Here is a 19,853-nt window from a genome sequence, read left to right as displayed (position 1 = left end):
CTTTGTATCCCCATAAAAGAAGCCTGGCTAGCTCAGTCAGTAGAGCGAGCTTGTCACTGGCCACCTTTTGCGGGTGCAGGACAATAAAGCCACCTATGCAGGAATGCCAAACAGGCCTCTCGTCTCTCTCTCCTGGTCTGGCCTGGAGATTGCCTCGCAAAGCAAGAGCTGAAATCACTAGTGGAAAATCACTAAAAGAGCTGTTAGCCTGCTGAAACAGGCACTTCTCTGCAAAGGCACTCCAGCGGCTGAGGGAAAGCTGCACGGCCCCTGGAAGACGGGACCATCTCTCCAGACCGGTCACGGCTTCCTGGGTCTGAGCTACACACCCCATACCAGCTGCCACACCTGCCCATGGCAGGGGATGGAATGAGATGATCTTTAAGATCCCTTCCAAACCAAGCCATTCTATGATTCTGTGATTCTATGATTCTGTGATTCTATGATTCTATGATTCTATGATTCTATGATTTTGTGACTATGCACTTTCTACCCACCTGGCATGAGGCCTTGGGAGGTTCTAACTGGGAGCAGCAGCCATGCACTGGAGAGGCAGGAGATATTTCAGGAGAAACCAGTGATATCAAAGGAGCAAGCTGGGACCTACAAGCCAGAGGTTTTCTGGCTTCCTTTGGTGTCACTGACCCGGCTCTTGCTTCTCTGACTGCAAAATGGAAGCAACAAATATCATCCCCCTCTTGTTTATCTACTGAACCCCTTTGGAAGCGGTTCACGGTTTGCCCTGGGTTTTGCTCCCTGTCTCTCCACGCTCCGTGCTGGGGATCCCGGGGTCATTGCTGCAAGACAAAACAGTGGGAACAACAATAACTGCGCAGTCCTGGCACAGGAGGGGGGACGATTGTTTTCAGCCTTTGCAGCCCACGACTGTTGGTACAAATGACAGATACAATCAGGCCTCGGGGTTTTCCTTACATTTATATGTCTGGGGAAGGGTGTCAGCCGCTGTTCTCAGCCACTCTGGTGAACTGAAGCTAAAGATTTGGGCAGGTGGGGGAGAGAGAGAGAGAAATGCATTGAATTGCCATCGAAAGAAACATGCATAATTCTTAGAAATGCTTTGTGTCAGTTTCAAAGATCCTACTGGGAATGCAGCTTATTCTCTGGCCAACACATTTCCTTTGCAAAAGGCACAACTGGTGTATTTTGGGGTTTTTTTTTAGTTTCCAGCAGCAGTCAGTACCTATGCTTTCTTTGACTGACATGCCTGTAAGTTCAATCAGCTGAAATGGTTTATGTGCAGTAAGGGATGGGGCAAGTACACATGGAGTACCATGTGGTACTAAGAGGACCTTGAGACAAACTGTGGTCTCACTGATGTAACTGGAGGTTCTGTTTCAGATCTCTGCTGATCTGAGAAGGATGAAGCAGGAAAAAAGGAAATACTTAACCTTCCTGGTAGAAAACACCATGGGAAGCAGAGAAAGCAATGTAACATTTCTCTAAAGCCCCACTGCAGAATTGTGGTTAAATGTGGTAAAACTTCTTATCCTCCCACTGCCTTTACAAGAGTATAAAAATGGTACCTCTGAAACTTTGCTGGTGTTGGACTTGACAAAAGCAAACAAACAAACCCCTGCAATAGTTAAACACTGTTACTTAATAGAGCTTTAAATGCTAACCAGCTTCTAGTGTAAAAGAATTAACTTTAAACCCACATTTTTTTGGCCATGGTTAAGTCTAAGGTTTAACCTCAACCAGTGATTTTTTTTTGCCTAAGCCTTGATGTGTTTATGGCACACTGCTTGTGGTGACAATCCTACTTTCAGTAGCAATATCTCTGCTTCAAAGCCAGGTCTGTCATCTCCTTTCACTGAACTCAGCAGTTTCCTGAGCAAAATTCTGTGGATTAAAATAAAATAAAATAAGAAACTGTTTTAAAAACAGCCCAAACCCAAACATATTTCTGAAATTATTTGGATTTTTAAAAAGAATGTATCTTTCTTGTTTTACCCTGCCATTATATGCACCAATGTCATCGCTGCATGGCTTCTGCTGAACCAGACAGACCACAAAGCCTAAAGCCTTTATCCACTTTCTCTTTGATGAACACTCAGTGCCTTATTTTGGAATTTTGTTGAATTTCTTTCACTGAGGGAAGTGCTGGCACCATCTGCTGGGACTTTTGTCACTGCAGCCACTAAACACAGAATCAGAGAATCAGAGAATGGATTGTGTGAGAAGGGACCTTAGAGACCACCCAGTTTCAACCCCCCTGCCATGGGCAGGGACACCTGCCACTATCCCAGCTTGCTCAGAGCCCCATCCGACCTGGCCTTGGACACTTCCAGGGATGAGGCAGCCACAGCTTCTCTGGGCAACCTGTGCCAGGGCCTCCCCATCCTCATGGGGAGAATTTCTTCCTCATATCCAATCTAAACCTGCTCTTGTCAGTGTGAAGCCATTGCCCCTTACCCTGCCACTCCAGGCCCTTGCCAAGAGTCTCTCTCCATCTTTCCTGTAGGCTCCGTTCAGGCACTGGAATATCACAATGAGGTCACCCTGGAGCCTTCTCTTCTCCAGGCTGAATAATCCCAATTCTCTCAGCCTTTCCTCCTGTGTAAGGATTCCAGCCCTTGCATCTATAAACATACCAAATATTCCCAGTTTGACTCATATGGTTACTTTTTTTTGTTATTATTTTTATTTTTTCCACACCTGTGCTGCATTTAGGTTGCATTCACCAGACTTTAGCAATTCCCTGCAGCCAGCCCTGGGTCCTGCCTGGGTTTGGAGACGCAACTAAAAAGTCTTCTGTGCAGTTTCATGCTGAGACTAAGCAGATTAATGAAGGTGATAGGACAAGGTTTTAAACTGAAAGAAGGTAAATTCAGACTAGATATAAGGAAGACTTTTTTTTATGGTGAGGGTAGCGAAACACTAGAACAGCTTGTCCAGACAGATGACAGATGCCCATCCCTGGAAATATTTAAGGGCAGGTCAGAGGAGGCTCTGAGCAACCTGGTCTGTTGAAGATGTCCCTGTTCACTGCAGGCGGATTGGACCAGATGACCTTTGGAGGTCCCTTTCAACCCAAACAATCCTATAGTTCTATGATTCTATGAACTCGAGTCCTATTGTCCAGGTCCTATAGAAATGGATTTTATTTGTGAAGGAGGCTACTGAGTTTAAATGGAGAAGTCTGAGATTAAAAACAGCCTCAAAGAAAGACTGAAGCATTTCCTTAATTTGTGTAAGATTCAGGAAACAGGGATCAGTCTATGACAATATAACCAAACTCTTTTTCTGTAGATCTCAGAGCAAGATTTTAATAAGCTGAGAATTACAGAAATGGGGAGTCAAGTTGGCATTTTTTGACAATAAAAATGTTTTTATAACATTTTCAATCTTAAATATAACCTTGTAACTGGAAATTATTGTAGTCAATAAATCTGGGAATTACTATAGAAATTAGATTCACAAGATTGTTGGGAATGTAAAATTAGGAGAATGTATAAAGTACCATTTATGTTTGTGTAATATCCTTCATAATTTTAAAATAGTTATTAAAAATGCATACAAGAATATGCATATTTTTGATGTATATAATATATAGTAGGTGAAATACATATTTTGTGTATTACATATATTTTGTGTATTTATATATACTATATATGTAAAATATAATCACATGGAATTGTCAAAGCTTTAACTCCCAAACATCCTAACATATTTCTTTGTAATTTTAAAATTTTACTAGCTATATTTACTCTGTATTCTATGTCTTGTCATGAATTAAGAGATATTTAAATCCTTATGATAGGAAATTCACACATGCAACCTTAAATATACATAAACCTGTTATATTTTGAGGACAGCTTCCCATTTGAATCTCCACCTTTACCAGGGAGAGGGTGATTTCTTTTTTTCTATGGATCCAGAACGAAATTACCTGACTTCAGTGTTCAAAAGCAGTTTTTAAGGTGGTACAGTGGAAACATCAGAACAAAATTAATCTAATGAGGGTCACTCTGGGGTGACAAAGTACTCACCTCTGATTGCACATGTCATCTAAACTAGATGAGCAGAAACTTTCTACTGGAAGTTACAAGGTTGCAAGTGTCTCTGATGCCCTGTACTGACTTGAACACTGGTGATGGCCAACTGCTCAGAGAATTGCCATTTTGGGGCATTTTCAGGAACTCCTAAAAGCAGGCATAATAGTAGTGTGGTTGAACAAGGTATACGAGGTCTTGTTTTGAAGCTGAATTTCATCTCCAATGTAAGCATGCACCCACACTGGGAAAACTTGAAACTGGGCAATTCCCAGTGCAGCTTTGCTTTCTTGCTGATTTTGTTAATTTTTCAAATGTTGGTTTGGCAGATTTTAAAGCACCGAAAAAACATGGTAACAGTTGATGTAATTTGGCATTAATAATTTGAAGCAGGTGCCAGACCTACCTGCACGATGCACTCTGAATAGGGCTGTTGGGGGGAATGGTGGCAGCACCTGCCAGTTTTTAGGAAAACAGTCTGACATTCCATTTGTAGGCCCATTTCTTCAGTTCAGTCTGAGACACTGCTCAGTGCTTCATCCAGCCTCATCCCCAATGGACTGTGGAGCACATTGTCCTGAGGAATCCAAGGGCTCTGGGCAGATGGAGCGGTGATGTCATCCGACTTTTCCATTTCTACTTCCTATGAACATTTGCCTTATTCTTACATGCCAGCTCTTTCTCAGCATGTTTTAGACTAGAAACATTTTTCTTTTCTGGGTGTAGAGAAGGAATCACTTCTTTTTGATTTCAGACAAGATCTGGCAAGTGAGCTCTTGTTGCTAGTCAAAGAAAAAGCCTTAAAAAAATTAACACAGAATCTGTGTTTAGCAAAGTGATTTGCATAAGCTGTACACTTGGTTCTTAGAGTTGGAACAGTTCTAACCTATGACAAATTCCTCTGTCTGGGCTGTCTTCCAAAATCATTTTCATCTACCCTGGCAAAAGAACTGAAGTCTGCGTTCTGCACTAATTAAAGGCCTTCAGGAGAAGGGCCCCAGTTGAAATGCTGACACACTTTGTACACGCTTTATTTGTGAAAGGGGATACTGAGCCCATTTGACGGCGCCTCCTGCTCCGTCAGGCCGTGCAAAATTTTAAGTGGGGAAAAAAAATGGGCACAGTTATATCTTGTTAAGGTTCTGAGTTACTAAAACACTGCAGTTTTCTCCATTAAAAAGCATGATATGGAGATTTTTTGATCTTTGAATAACATTAATAAGCAGTAAAAAGGCTAAAACCCATGACAGTTCCTTAGTGAATATGAACTGACACTCCCAATTTTTATGAAGTACTATGGCTTAATGCAGCTGAATCTCTGTCTCCCTAAATATCTTCATTTTGGAAACAGCAGAATGTACACCCAACATCCCTTTTACATAAAACTGGGAACTGCTGAAAAGGGAAGGCAGGAAGAACAGCTGTCCCAATAACTCTGCGGAATTCTTCTGGCAAGACTACCACTCCAGTGAGGATGCTTTCCATGCTAGATCCATGACAGCCTTCTCAGCTTTTTAGTATTCCCAAAGTATTCAATGGCAATCACAGTCCTTGACTGAGGAAGGCACCCAGAAAGTCTCTTTTTCTGAAGTTGTTGTCCTGAGTATTCACCACCTGCTTTGGGACACACGTGCTTAGGGCTGAAGAGAGATTTTAACTATTCTGGATGTTAACTACTTTGTCCAAGTGCCCAGCAGGAGGCAAAGAAAGAAAGTCCTCCTCTGTGGGAAGCCTCACCTAGTAGGAAGTGTGCTCTGAAAACATGGATTAGACTCAACTCTGCAGCTGAACTACACGGAGAGCTCCTGCAGAGACTAACAGAGCTTAACCAGGGTTCAATGCACTCCCCCTGGCCAGGGAGAGGAGGGAAGTACATCTATCCAGCAGCAGATGTTCGGATGCTTAGTGACCTGTGGGAAAACACTTGGGAGAGGCAAAGGCACTTAGGCAGCTGCATGGTGTTTGAGGAATTTAAGGAATCCCAGCCCATGTCCTAGGCTTTTCTCCTTGCTCCTTTGCACTGAGAGCAGAAAAGAAAAAAAAGGAGGAGCAGGAGGATTTCTCCCTCAGATATTCTTGCAGCATTCCTCAGGCTTCATCCTGCTTGTCTGCTGCAGCCCTCACTAAACAATTTTATTGTAAAGCAGCAATGCACTGATTCCATAGCCTCTGAGACAGATCCAGGGTTTTTGCTAGAAAATAAACTCACAAACATAATCAACATTCTTTATGAATCCTCATCGTTTCCTTAGGAGAAGGAATTTCTAGCCTATTTTCTATGAACCTTAAATGCAAATGCTCCAATATTTTGCTGCCTTCTTGGGCACAGGGGACAATCCTGTCTTGTTTTTGTCCCTAAAAGTATTGACTGTATTAGACACTGGGCACGTGCTTTCGAAAGAAAAGCATGATGAATGCTTGCATGTCCCTGTATCATTGGCCACGTGCTCCATCCCTGGGAGACAAACGGGCCACTGAAATGCGGCTGGCCTGGACATCCCACATACCAAGCAGATGCAAGCAGAATGCCATAGGGAAATAAGAAACACATTGTATGTGATTTAAAAGGCTTACAGCTATGGAATATCCCTCTGAAAGCCTAATGAACATCTCCAACACATAGACAATCAAAGTACAAAACGCCCTGCATCAGGATACAAAACCACGGAACTGGAGATAATCTTGGAAGAGACCCACAAAATAAATCTACTGACAGCAGCACCTATAAATCATACAACTCCAGCACTTCGCTTGTCAAAATGTCTCCAAGCTCAGGATTTTCTGTGGAGAGGAAGCTGTCCACACAGATTCTTTCTTAATTTTGGGCCTTCTGTTTTCCTCTCAAGTGAGCCTGTGTCCTGGGTTTGGGGTTTGTCTTTGTTTTGCTTTCTTAGATGCTAATATGGCCCAGACTGACTTTGACAAAGTTATTGATTAGAAATTAGGCCACAAGGTTACTTTCTTACCTTGTGGTACTTTCTTACCACAAGGCTGGAAAAAAAAAAATTATACAAACTCTTGTTCCAGTCACTGAAAATACAGACTTTTTTTTTCCTGGTGACTGTTGGAGTGATTGGATCAATGTTTGGATATAGTGGGGAGAATATGTAGGAAAACGGAAGGGGGAAAGGGGAAAATCTCTCAGGATCAGTCTTCTGGGGGTACTTTTTTTGCATGGACCTCCCTACTTATGATACATATGAGCTCTTGGAAGTGCATCTGCAGAGTTTCCACCAAAAGCTGAGCTAGCAAAGGTGGCAAATGTGGCAAGGGCAAGGTGAAAGAGGCTAACAAGATAATTTCATCCCTCATTGTCAAAGGGAAACACAGGTCTGAAACAATTCCTTCTACAAATGGGTTAATTCCCAAGTTTTCCCAGCTGCTGTAACAAGTGGAGGAATAGCTGGTGTTAAACCTGTATTGTGAGGTGAGAAGCAGCATTAAGCACGTCAGGCTCAGTGGCTTTCTATCCACAAGACTAATTGTAACAAGAGCTTAGATTGTCTACTCTGTGGTTTGAACCCAATATATGTAAATAGCCTTGGTTGTGTTATTCCTGCTTATCCCAGTGCCCCATGCCTTGCACAAAGGAGCTCTGACACACCTTAAGGAGCAGAAACTATTCCAACTCTGCTCCTCCATAGACTGCTGAAAGCTTGTAAGACTTTGGAGCACACACAGCCTAACATTTTTGTATGCAAATCCTGGAGGGTGCCTCAACTTTGGGGACAAAACTCTGGGAAAACAACACCATCAAAACAGCACAAAACCACCAACATTCCCCAGGGTGGTCCTGCATGGACAGATGATCAAGACTGCCAGCAATGAACTATGCATTTTCACACACAAAAGAGGAAGAATGATGACAGATAAGAGAGGGACTAGGCTGAGACTCAGGAGACCAGCTGGGAGACTTCAGCACTAACTTCTGCTCCACCACTGAACTGCTGCAGGACCTGGGAAACTCAATTTGCTTCTGTTTTCTTGCCCATTCATAGTATAAATTCCTGAGGGTGATGACTGTCCTTTGCTATACATTTAAACTGCACAACAGGAACTCAGTTCAGGCCTGTTTCTGCTACTGCAGTTGAAATCACACGTAAGTAACTTACACAAACTAACCAGATCAGCTGGTGGAAGAGTGCAGATGGGCATGAAATGAGATATGGGTGAAAAAATGGGAAGGAGCAGAAAAGACAGGGGGAAAGAATGGCCCCGAAATGGAAAAAAAAAAAAGTGAGAAAAGGGAGTTAACAAGTGGCAGAAGAGAACTGAGCACAGACAGAACATGGTCATTCCAAAATCATCTGATGCCTGCAGTTCCCCACTGTCCAGAGGGAAATTTGAAAGTGGTTTAAACAGAGAAAGAGGTGAACAGGGAAACCATCCGGCCTTTCACCAGCCCTCTGCTAACACTGGTTCCCAGTTCATGAACTCCTAAAAAACATTCAGTAATCTGAACCTGTAGAACAATTGGTTTAAGGCAGTGGAATCTCTCCTTAAGGACCCAACACAACCATATCCCCAGCACACCGCTCTGCCAGCATTTATTAGTCCTCCAGGGGTCATCTTTGACCTGTGCTAATGTAATCCTGCTAAAACCTTCTGGCTGGCTGGGGCCTGACTGTCTCCAGCAACACACCAGTGTGAAATATTTGCAGATTAAAATAAAATTAAAATGCAATTTTCAGGCATTTTGATAGGAAGCCTTTAGCTCTACTTATGGCTAAGTGATAGAAGGTTGGAAGTAACAGCTAAGAGGCTCAGAATACTGTGATGGAAGGTGAAGTCCATGGAGAGGGCCCAAGCTAATGCTTTTTCAAGTCGATGGAAAGATTCTGTCTCTCTGTCTCTCTGAGTGTTGAATTGCTCTGTGAGGGACTGGATGAGATCCAATTGAGGCCCACAGTTACCAGAAGTTGCTACCAACTGGTGACTATTCAGAGGGTCACATTAAGCAAAAAGATGGTTGCAGTAACATGTTTAGTGACCAATGGCTGCAGACACAAAATAATTTTCACTCTTCACAGTGGTCTGGGGTTGTAAGACCAGGGAGGAAAGGGCATGAAGGCAATAATAATGAATTTATCAGTCCACACCAGCCCCCATCAAGGGGTCTGGAGGAACAGTGAGACATAAACCCCACTCTGTTTCCCAAAAGATCCAGGGAGCTGCAGGCTGGAGTGACTGTGCTGGTCAGGCTGACTCCCTTTACCAGCACTGAACTGCTGCTTTAAAATAAAAATCCAAGAATTGACCTACAACTACTACACTGCCAAACACAACTGAGATTTCTTTGAACCTGCTCTCACTGTCAGTTTTGTGTAAAATGTTTCCCAAGATGTCTTTGTGTGGCTATTAGTTATTGCAGTTGATGTGCTGTGAAAGATTTAAAATGGCAAATCAGAGTGTTTCCTTGAGAACTCTTCCATTATGGACAGCTCTTAAGTTAAACCAGGAAAACAGAACAACAATAACAAAAAGCAATAATGAGACTGTAAAGGAATGGGAAATATTCCTTGTTTCCACCCTCATTGATAATTAGTCAGAAACAGAGATTTCAGGTTCAACCTGAAGGAAGACACTGGAATGAAAACTGCTTAAGACAAAGGATCAAAGTGATTCTTCAGCCATTGTAAATCTTTCAGGAGGAAGCGAAACTAAATACTGCAACACTTTTTCAGAATAAATTGTCTAGAGAAATAATGGAATTTTTAAATTTGGAGAATTCTAAGCATAGACCAGGCTAATTCTTGCTCGGAACAATTTAGGTAGTGCTGATGCTATGGTGGAGCAGGGGAATAGAGCAGGAGAACTCTTCAGACATCCTGTAAATTTATCTTCTTGGGTTCTGTGCCTACAAACAGGAGTGTTAGCCAAGAACATGCTAAACTTGGGAAGGTGTGCAGTAATGTTTTAAATCCAGTTATATACAAACTAAAGTTTAAGAAAATATACATATGAGATGAGGAACTGCAAATGAAAGATGACAGAGAAATAACACTCAGGCATTTGAAATGTGGGCTGAAAATAAAACAGGATTCAGCCTGGAAAATGCATGCTAACATACTTGGGGAAATATAATCCTAAATAATATCCTCAGTGGGAAAGCAAAACCTGGAAATCATTTATTTTACAAAGGAATCTTCTGGCTGATTGAGGACAGTGAATCAGATAGATGTGTTTTAAGCACCACTGTAACAGCTGGAGCTCAGCTGGGACTTCCAAATTCAGGTTTGCTGCTGCTGCAACCTGAGGCATACAAATAAATCTCCCAGCACTCATGGTAAGAGTCTACCAGCTGATTTATACCTTCATTGAAAATTTGAGTTTCTGAAGCTTCGCCTGGAGACCATCAGCTGAGCCCAGAGATATGGCCTGATGACAATCAGGCTGAACACTGTTTCCAACAGAGTGAGGAAGCAGGCACCCTTCTAGCCCTCCCCAGTTTACATGCAGTAAGGCATCTTGAGCAAGGTCTTGACTCCCTGACATTAGTAAAGATTAAAATTCCTCTTGCTGGCTTCTAGGGACACAGAATTGTACCAATACTGGATATTCAAAATTTTTGAGATTAGTTGAAAGAAAACACTAGGCAAGTAAGTGGAAAAGAATTCGGGTGATGAGATAAATCACAGAAAATACCATGAAGAACTGGCAAAAAAACCCACCACATACACAGATATTGACAATAACTCTTGCAAATTATTAGACAGTCTCTTTTACCTGACTTAGCTACTAACTCTGTTCCCTACCTGTCTGTTCACAAGGAAATCCAAAGCCATTGAGGAAAATTCTTTCACCACCCGATAAGAGCAATCAGTTCCAAGGCCCTTGCAAGGAACCTTAAAATCTGGCTAGACAGAGATGACAGAAATCCTACACCCCACCTGCAATATGGGTGGCAGCACCTTTTTACCCAGTTACAGAGAAAAACAACAGTCTAATTTCAGAGACTTATTTCCAGAGTCCAGGAGCAATAATTTTGGTGTAGATGTTTTCTTTAACACAGTTTTCCATTCTGTCAGTGGCACACTCAGCAGCTCCTGCCATAAGCACAAATCCAGGCAGCTGATGGCAGCGAAGGGAAAGTCTGTGTTTGCTCCATGGGAGATCTCTGGACTCCCACAGTGAGTGTTTGTACTTTAGTGCAGGAGTTCAATGTCCATTACCAGATATTAAAATAAACTTGGTTCCCTCTGCCTCCAGTACTCACTTTGTGGTTGTTGTGTTCTTTCCTAACCACTCCTACTGGATATTCCCGTGGACTCTCGACAGCTCCTACCTGTCCATGTGGCAGGAAAGAGAAGATGATGCTTCCAAAGGAACTGACCTAAAATCTGAGAAGTCTGTCTCTTAGCTCTGTTGAGATGATAGCCTTGAAGAAAAGCAATCCTTCCCCTTCTCCCTGCTCTTGATACTGTTTCTCCATCCAAAGAGAGCTTTAATTAGATCTCCCTGTTTTAACTACATCATGAACTGAAATGAAGTCATTGCTATACTCTGGCAAATGAGGGTGATCTGTGTGGTCCTCCAGCTGTGCAGAGTGATTTTCTCCATGAAACTTTTCCTGTTACTGAGAGGAATTTCGTTACCTGGTATTTCTTTAGTGCTAGTCCTGTATTTTACAAACCCTTATTGAAAGGGTTTGATACTGGGCTTCACTAGATAAAGCACAGAGAAGCTGTGTTGGACAAAATCATTTACTGAATTCATTGTGCACGATCTTCTCTGATGACTGTCGGTGGTGGAAAAAACAGCACGACTACTGGCACAAGCCATGCCAGCTTCCTGCTCCTGCTGAGAAATACAGGATTGGCAAAATCTGCCCATGCAGCAGCTGAGCCATCTAGGAAGATACGGCCTGGGCTTCTCAAGACTCCTGCTGTCCCCCCACTGCGGTCTCAGGTCTGCCATGGAGCCCTTTAAGGCGCAGAGGGTCAGTTTGCTTACTGAATTCAGTGGAGTCATAGGATCATAGAATGGCCTGGGTTGGAAGGGACCAAAAAAATCATCTTATTCCATGGGCAGGGACACCTTCCACTATCCCGGGTTGCTCAGAACCCCATCCAGCCTGGCCTTGGACACTTCAAGGAATGGAGCAGCCACAGCTTCTCTGGGCAACCTGTGCCAGGGTCTCACCAATATGATCAGAAGGATGGAGCACCTCTGCTGTAAGGAAAGGTTGGGATAATTGGGATTGTTCAGCCTGGAGAAGGGAAGGCTTTGGGGTGACCTCATTGTGGCCTTGCAGTGCCTGAAGGGAGCCCACAGGAAAGATGGAGAGAGACTCTTGGCAAGGGCCTGGAGTGACAGGACAGGGGACAATGGCTTCACACTGACAGAGAGCAGGTTTAGATTGGATATGAGGAAAAAAGTCTTCCCTGTGAGGGTGGAGAGTCATTCCAGGTTGAATGCTAGTGGAAACATGCTCAAGCTGGGGCAAATACACATTCAATAGGCTGTAAGGAACAGAAAGGTGTGAGTTCTCAATTCACTGGCCTTCTTTGTAACCTTAATGTTTATCTACTGGCTGTGCAAGTGTTCATAAAACAACACAAATGACTAGCCAGGATCAGCTACAAAGTACACAGATATAAATCTTGATGAAGGGGAACAATTACTTATGGGCATTTATTTTACCTCTTATTTTAGTTATGCTTTCTAGTACATTTCTAAATATATTCCCTTCTTGCTTTAATATTTAAAGATCTCTTGCACAAGCAGACAGCATTTTATATGTCTATTCATATGAAATCTTGTAGCCTGTAGATATATTTCTTCATTGAAAAAAAACACATCCTGTAGACCTTTATCATGTCTTCTAAATTCATAGTTTCAGTATTTCTGGTAAAGTAGTTTCTTGCACTAGATTTACTGTTCAAGGAGTAATCTTTGTGATTCTATGAGTCTGAGTTGGGTACTTGGAACTCGTAGCAAATCAGCAACATGGGTAAAAATGTTTGTGAACAACTCATGGTGTTTATAATGTAAATATTTCTTTGTTACATGGCACTGCTGTTAGAATGTTTCAGAAACATTTCTGAATGTAAACGTCTTAATTTATGTAATAAATGTTGAAAGCAAATATATTTGTTACCTTTAACATTAGACCCAGTGAATTTTTGGGGATAAACCATATAAAATAATTTTCCACCACCTTTGTGCTGAGCTAAAGTGACGTCTGTTTCTGTACATCTTTATTCCTGTTAGTTAGGGTGGATATTAGGAAAAGGACACTGGACAGGCTTCCCAGTGAAATGGTCACAGCACCAAGGCTATCAGAGCTCAAGGAGTGTTTAGACAACACTTTCAGGCATAGGGCTGCTTTGTTGAAGTGTGTGCAGGGCCAGGTGTTGGACTTGATGATCCTGATGGGTCCCTTCCAACTCAGGATAGTCTATGATTCTATGATTCTTCACAGGATTACTCAGTCTCTGAAAGGCCAATATGTCCCCTAGTGGGTTTTTGCCAGTATTTTGGTTCGTTTCATCAGCCAGATTTCCACACCTTCTACTTTGCAAAGAAAAAAAACTCTGCTATTTTTCTTAGCTTCCACATTAGCATTAATGCAGCACAGGACATGTCATTTTTGGGCTTCTGTCTTTCAGGTTCTGATTTGTATGAACCTGGTTCTTCAGCTTTTTTTGGTGGATATCAACATCTTTTGGAAAATGTTTGGAAAGTACTGTCATGGGACCCCTGATAAGACAACCCAAAGGCAGTGGGACCTGCTTTGCCAGCATTGCCACTTTCTATTAGCTCCTTGCTGGTGTTCTTCTGCTAGATTAGTTGACAATCTATGGGCAATAATGCAAGCACAATTAAGCCCATGAATCTGGTAACAATATGGCTACATCCCAAATTTCTGAATGCCAGGGCACATTCTTTCATGATCTTTTTTCAGTTCCCTTCTTGCTTGTGCTTTTGGTGTTCAAACCCTTGATTAATAATGTCGTTACCATTGCATCTGCATGGCTCTTTTTTTTTTCTTTTGGCAACATTTCAGTCCTTCTTGCTGCAGACCTCAATTCTTAGCCTTTGCATCAGTTCTTGAATCTGTTTTCACAGAGACATGCGTTAGGTGTTATCTCCTTCAGGTTTTTGCTCTGTCAAGGTAGAATGAAAATGATGCATCATTGCTGGTACAATTTCTGCAGCCTTACAGGCTGGGAATTGCATCCAGAGCATTTTGAGGCTCCTGGTGCTTGGGGCTGTGGCGTTTGGTGTGCAGAAAACATCCCAGGCTGTCCGATTCAGGTCTGGATGTGCATTTCCACAGTTCCTCAGAGTGGGAAAAGGCCAAGAGGGTGGTGGGAAGGGCTTTCTCCCAAGCCTGGGCATCCTCAAGACACCTCAAGGATGTTTTTAAAATGTTGTCATTTGTTTCCCAGCCCAGGGCTGAGCTGGAGAAAAGGTGGAGAGAGTGGCAAGAGGGAGTCCCACATTTAGATCCACCCTTGGAGTCCAGTTCCTCCCGGTGGGACTGTGCTGCCCGAAGTACAAAGCAAGGAGATGTTGGAGTGCGGAGGCCAGTGGGCCTGCAGTACTAGGGACGAAGAGTGTCCATAAGTGGGACAGTCCCTAGTACCAAAGATCCTGCCCAAGTTAGGGAGACAAAAAGCCTTCCCCCTAGACTTCTCTGCTTTGCTATGTTAATGTACCCCAGTTCTGCTTTCCTGGTTGGCCCATTGGCCTCCCTGCCCCTTGTTACCTTATATGTCCGTGCCCTAGAAGGTTCTCCACTCCCTGTTCCCCCATTGGCCCTTGCCCATCACCACTCCCTCAGAGGTTCCCACTGGCTGCCATTCCCTAGCCCCGCCTGTGGACCGCCCCTGTGCCCTCAGATCATTGGTCTCTGATGCTCCCTCCGCTCCTGTATTTAAACCTGGACCCTCCATTGTTCTTTGTCTTCGTCTCTGGATCCCTTCACGCGAGTGGCTGCAATAAACCCCTCCCGTGGAACCCCATATGAAGACCCTTCCTACATCTTTGTCATTGACCCGTTTTCTGGAGCTATCCATGTGCGTGTATGTGTGTGTGAGTGTGTGGTGGTCCTGCCTGGCGGCTTCGCCTTGGAGACGTTTTCGGAAGGTTGGCACCTCACCATCCGGCACCACAAGCCACTGTGACATTGGAGTGCCTGTTTGGTCACCCGTTGAGCTTGGAAGAGGAGCTGAGCAGGAAATTCCAGGGAAGCTGCACTGGCTGTAGCAACTGGAGTGAGAAGCAGTGGCTGCTGTTTGCTGTGTGCTGGTTTGCCTCTTCGCTTTGGTTCCCCAGCGCTCCAGGTAATCCCCCACCACTCTTGCTTTTCCAAGTGCTTTGCTGAAGGGTTTCTGAATGTGGCAGTGAGCTTTTCCATACTTCCCATTTATATGGAGGATGTGTTTCAGGAAATGTGTCTCATTGTCTGGATGGATTAAAAAGTCCCCATGCCAGGTTAATTGCATTGAAAAAAGGGAAAAGAAGCAAATATCCTGGACTGGGATGCCCCAGGCCCCTGCCAAGCACAAGGGTCATTGCTTGGTGTTTATTCTCCCGTCCTGTCTGCTCAGGCTTTGTTCTGAACTGCTCAGGCATAAATACCATTGCAGGAAGAGCAGAAAATCCCACGGCTCCTGTGGATCATGTGTCTGCACTGACCTTGTGCTGCAGCCTGAGGTGTGTCCTAAATGTTAAGCTTGAATTAATGCAAATTTTCCAGTACTGTGTGTTTGGAGTTGCTGGTTTAGGGATGGCAAGGTCTGGGTTTGGATCTGTGGTCACTGAGAGCTCCTTGTGTCAGCTTTAGATCTGGATTGGTGGGAGCTGTTGGAGAAAAGAGAAGGGAACTGAAATGCACAGATCTGTTCTTGCAGAAATTACCAGGATGAGAGAAAAAAAAGCATGGAACTGCTGGGAGCTCCTGGAGTGAAGGAAAGGATCCAAGGATTGGAAGCAAAAGCTGTGGAACAAAGCCCGAAAAGGGGGTGGGGGAAAGAGGAAAAGAATCCCTGCTCCAGGAATCCAGCAGGGGCCAGGAGAGGATCATTTTCCATCCACCAGCTCTTGGTAAAATCCTAATAATGAAGGTCAAAGGAAATGATTCATTTGTCATTAGGTTTGGAATGAAGGGTGCTATTACAGACGGGAATATTCACCTGTTAAAATTCTGTTGGGTAAAGGAAAAGAGGGAGGAAGCAGCTGGGGAATAAACAGGTGGATTTTTGGTGGGTACAGGGAAAGACATGGGAAGAGCTCTTAGGTAAAACACACCTCACAGGTACCACCAGGAAAAGCCCAAACTGCCCATTTTTCCAAGCTCTGACATTCCACAGGTGCAACCAGCAGTTAGCACATCCATTTCTACATTCCTTGGATGCCCAGGGCTTTGTTGAGAAGAGGTAATATTTGGAAATGAACAAATCCAGGGATGGAATTCCTGATAGTAAAGCTCTGGAGGCCCAGGTTTTGATATTCTTCCAGCACCCAGACAGAGGGAATCCTGGAGGAGGTGAAAACACTGTCTCTCCGTTGGTGGAATTCCTGGGAAATGGAAAGCAGCAGAAGCAGCAAGAACAGAGTTGGAAGCAGACTCCAGCCGGGTAAGGCAGACACCAAATGCTTTGGAATTAGAACTGGGCTAAACTTGTACCCCATGGATTCCTGAGCAGGATCCCAGCAGGGAAGGCTGCAGGGATATTCTTCCATGAGAAGATCCAGACTGGGGACTCTTCCCAGATGGGAGCAGTGAGCCTTGGAATTGCCTGAAGGGAAGAAAGAGGGATCCTTTCAGCACAAGGATCAGCTGTCAAACATGGAGGTGTTACCACGCAATTCCTCGGGAGTGTTCAGTTCCCACCTGTCCATCTCCTGCCTTGTGAAGCTCAGAAATCTGGGAAGACCCCAGCTAACATAGGGAATGGGCTGGCAGATAAAACTGCTGGGGAATGGCAGGGAAAAACATCCTGATAGGGGGCCTTATTTTGTACAGGAATCATGCAAAAATTGTCCAAAAGAAAAGGAATCTAATTAGATTGACATATTCCTTCCCACAATCCAGTGGGAAGACTGAGAGAAAGAAAGAAAGCCTAAAAAGACAAATGAACCCAATCTGCCAAAACCCTCAAATAGCCACATTCCCTGGCATTGCTGCTGAATTCAGCCAAGCTCCAAGAAAAAGGTGAGCCCATATGGAATCCTTTATGGGAGACCATATCCAGCTGTGACTCTTCCTGGAGAAAGCCATGGGATAGCTTATCCCAGTTTCAAAGAATATGTCCTTTCCTTGGGAAAAACTCCTTGATCATTGCATAACTTTATTGTTTTAGCCTCGCCAGTAACCTGGGATATCCAAGTCCATCCTCCCCAGTGGGGAGACTGGAATTACATCCGGATGTGGAGATTCCGGATGTGGAGAATTTCTGGGACAGCCCTGGAGAAGAAAGAAGGCTCCAGCTTTGCAGATCTGTGTCATAACCCATCCTGTCAACCACTCCTGTTTGATCCTAGTGGATTTGTCCTCTTGGATTCAACCTCAGCAGCACTAATTGCTGGGAATTAAGCAGCCTTTGATACTTCTTTTCCATAAAACCTCTCCATCCCACTCTTCAATCCTGTTGTGCACAGAGGAAAAACCCAAAACTCCATTTTTTCCCCTCTCCCCTTCACTTCGCCTCCTCTTTTCCTGCAGGCTTTGGGGTATCCAGGTTTGGATGTAGATTAGGCAGAGCACCCTGGAAGCTCAGCTCCAGGTGGGATTGAAGCAGTGTTAGAACCACCATGGATTCTCCCAAGGTTTGGTGTGAGGAGCTGCATCTTGGGAGGGGCTGGGATTTTGTGCTTTTCTGGGTTTTTTTTTCTTTTTTTGCCTTTTGGGCCACCTCAGAGAAAAAGCTGGAAACCAAACCAACAGAAAGGGATTCCTAAATTCCTTTCCAGACCTTCAGAGGAGGCCCAAATCCACGTGGAGCTGAGAAAAGGGATGCGAGGAGAATGGGAATAATTGAGCCTCAGGACTCTGCACTTCATTCTTTTAATGTGTTTGGAGGTGCAGGAAATGTCAAATCCCAAAGGAATTCTGTGTCTATAATATCAAGTGGAACCTCTTTAAAGCCAAGTCCTCAGAGCAGGGTTTTCCCAAGGGTAAATCCAGATGTGACATGGGAAAGCCTCAGTGAGGATTTCCAGCCTTGACTCCACAGCTTTTGGAAAAGTTTAGTAGCCAAACAATATCAAATTCCTATCAGATTTGTATAAAATGTGGTGTTTATATCTGGGACCATTCGGTTCCCTGGGTGGGAAAGTCCTTCAAGTAGCAAAGCTGAGCCGTTTTTGAGAATTCCAGGTGTTGTGTCCGTAAGATTTTTAATACAACATTTAAATAATTAATATTTAATTGAGACAATATAAAGTGGATTTGTTAGAGTGGCAGAAATGTTTTTTCACCTGGAAGTGTGTTGGATAATCAACATTCCTTACGTCAGAATTAATTGGTCTTCCTTCTTTTCCCTTTTTTTCTTTCTAGATTGTGGATAATTGGGGAGAATATTTGGGATAAAGAAGTGAAATGCACGAGGGAAGCTTCATGTTCCCAAGGGAATGCTTTAGGCATGTGCAGCTTCTGAACTGCACAAGTAAGTCAGGCTCCCACAGAAACCTTCCAAACCTGGAAGGGACAGGGCAGAAAATTCCAGGAGTGGTGTGGGAAGTGTTTTCTCCCAGGTCTGGACACCACTGAGGTTGAAATGACTTAAAAATATTCCTTGTTCCTCTCTTGTTCCCAGCCCAGGTCTAAGTTGGTGTTCCCTGAGTGGCTGCAGCTCCCTGGATGCGGAGGGAGGAGGTCCCTGCTGGCTGCTGTGTGCCTGGTGGGCAGAGAACTCTGGTCTTGGCAGGATGGGTTTGTGAGTATTTAATCAATCCCACCTCCTTTTCATGAGGTGTTTCAATGAGCCATCAGCAGGGACCGCTTTTAGCCGGCTTTAGTTAAGTTTCTTTTTCACAGATTTATTGCTGTTTTGATCATGAAATCACCAAAACCTTACATTTGCTAAATTAACCCTGAAAAGCTTCAATGAACAAATCCTGAGGGAATTGGGGATTGGATATCTGGGATCTTATGGCCCTTCAAGAACGTGGTAGGTTGACTCCCTGATTTTGGTGCCAAGGGAAACTCCCAAGTTAAGAATAATAAAAATATGAACCAGTTCTCATGAAACTCAGCTTTCCAAACCTTTATTTAGGATCAAAATAGATTGGAATGCCTTTGGCAGAAAAGCACCTGTGAAGCCAAGCAGACTTAAAATGCCTGTAAGAACATTACAGAAAATCATCATGTTTCTATATATACACATCTAGAGATAGATATAAAATAGATATTTTATAGCAGTTGCAGGTAAACTGTCAGGGTTGGGTTTTGAAATGTTTTTTTAACTATAAAGCATTCTATAATTATGCATGTGATTTTTAACATTTAATATACAAGACTAAATTGCTTGCTGGTTTTAGAGTATTGCATTAAAAGTCTATGTGGTTTCTCTTCTTTCCCTGTTCCAGGAGAGTTCTTAGGAAACTTCTGTTATCTGTAAGAAAGCCGTAACATCAGTGCTTTTATCTAAACTTGATGTATTGTTATCTGTATTATTGTTTATATGCATTGTTTTAGACAGAACTAGGAGAAAATTGAAGAATGGAAGAGCAAATTGAAGGAAAGGGTTGTAGAGAAGGGGCAGAGAAAGAATGTAGAGAACCTGATTTAGGATTGAAATCCATCAGTCTGCTGCTTCAGGCTCCTTACAGGAGGTGGTTGGTAAGGAACTTTCATGTAAGCAGTAGTGTAGGTTTGCAGAGGTGTTT

The 19,853-nt window shown here is 43.5% G+C and overlaps 1 long non-coding RNA gene across 1 annotated transcript; it reads left to right on the top strand.

Moving 5' to 3' along the window:
• Window positions 1-14,914: 14,914 nt before the first annotated feature.
• LOC120411857 lies at window positions 14,915-19,512 on the top strand. The gene is made up of 2 exons (XR_005604412.1): window positions 14,915-15,304; window positions 18,782-19,512. It is a non-coding gene; the product is annotated as an uncharacterized LOC120411857 (long non-coding RNA).
• Window positions 19,513-19,853: the final 341 nt, after the last annotated feature.

This window comes from Corvus cornix, chromosome 1A (genome assembly GCF_000738735.6).
Source record: "Corvus cornix cornix isolate S_Up_H32 chromosome 1A, ASM73873v5, whole genome shotgun sequence".
Classification (NCBI taxonomy): domain Eukaryota; kingdom Metazoa; phylum Chordata; class Aves; order Passeriformes; family Corvidae; genus Corvus; species Corvus cornix.
Note: the sequence above shows the minus strand (reverse complement) of the source record. Positions and strands in the feature narration are given on the sequence as shown.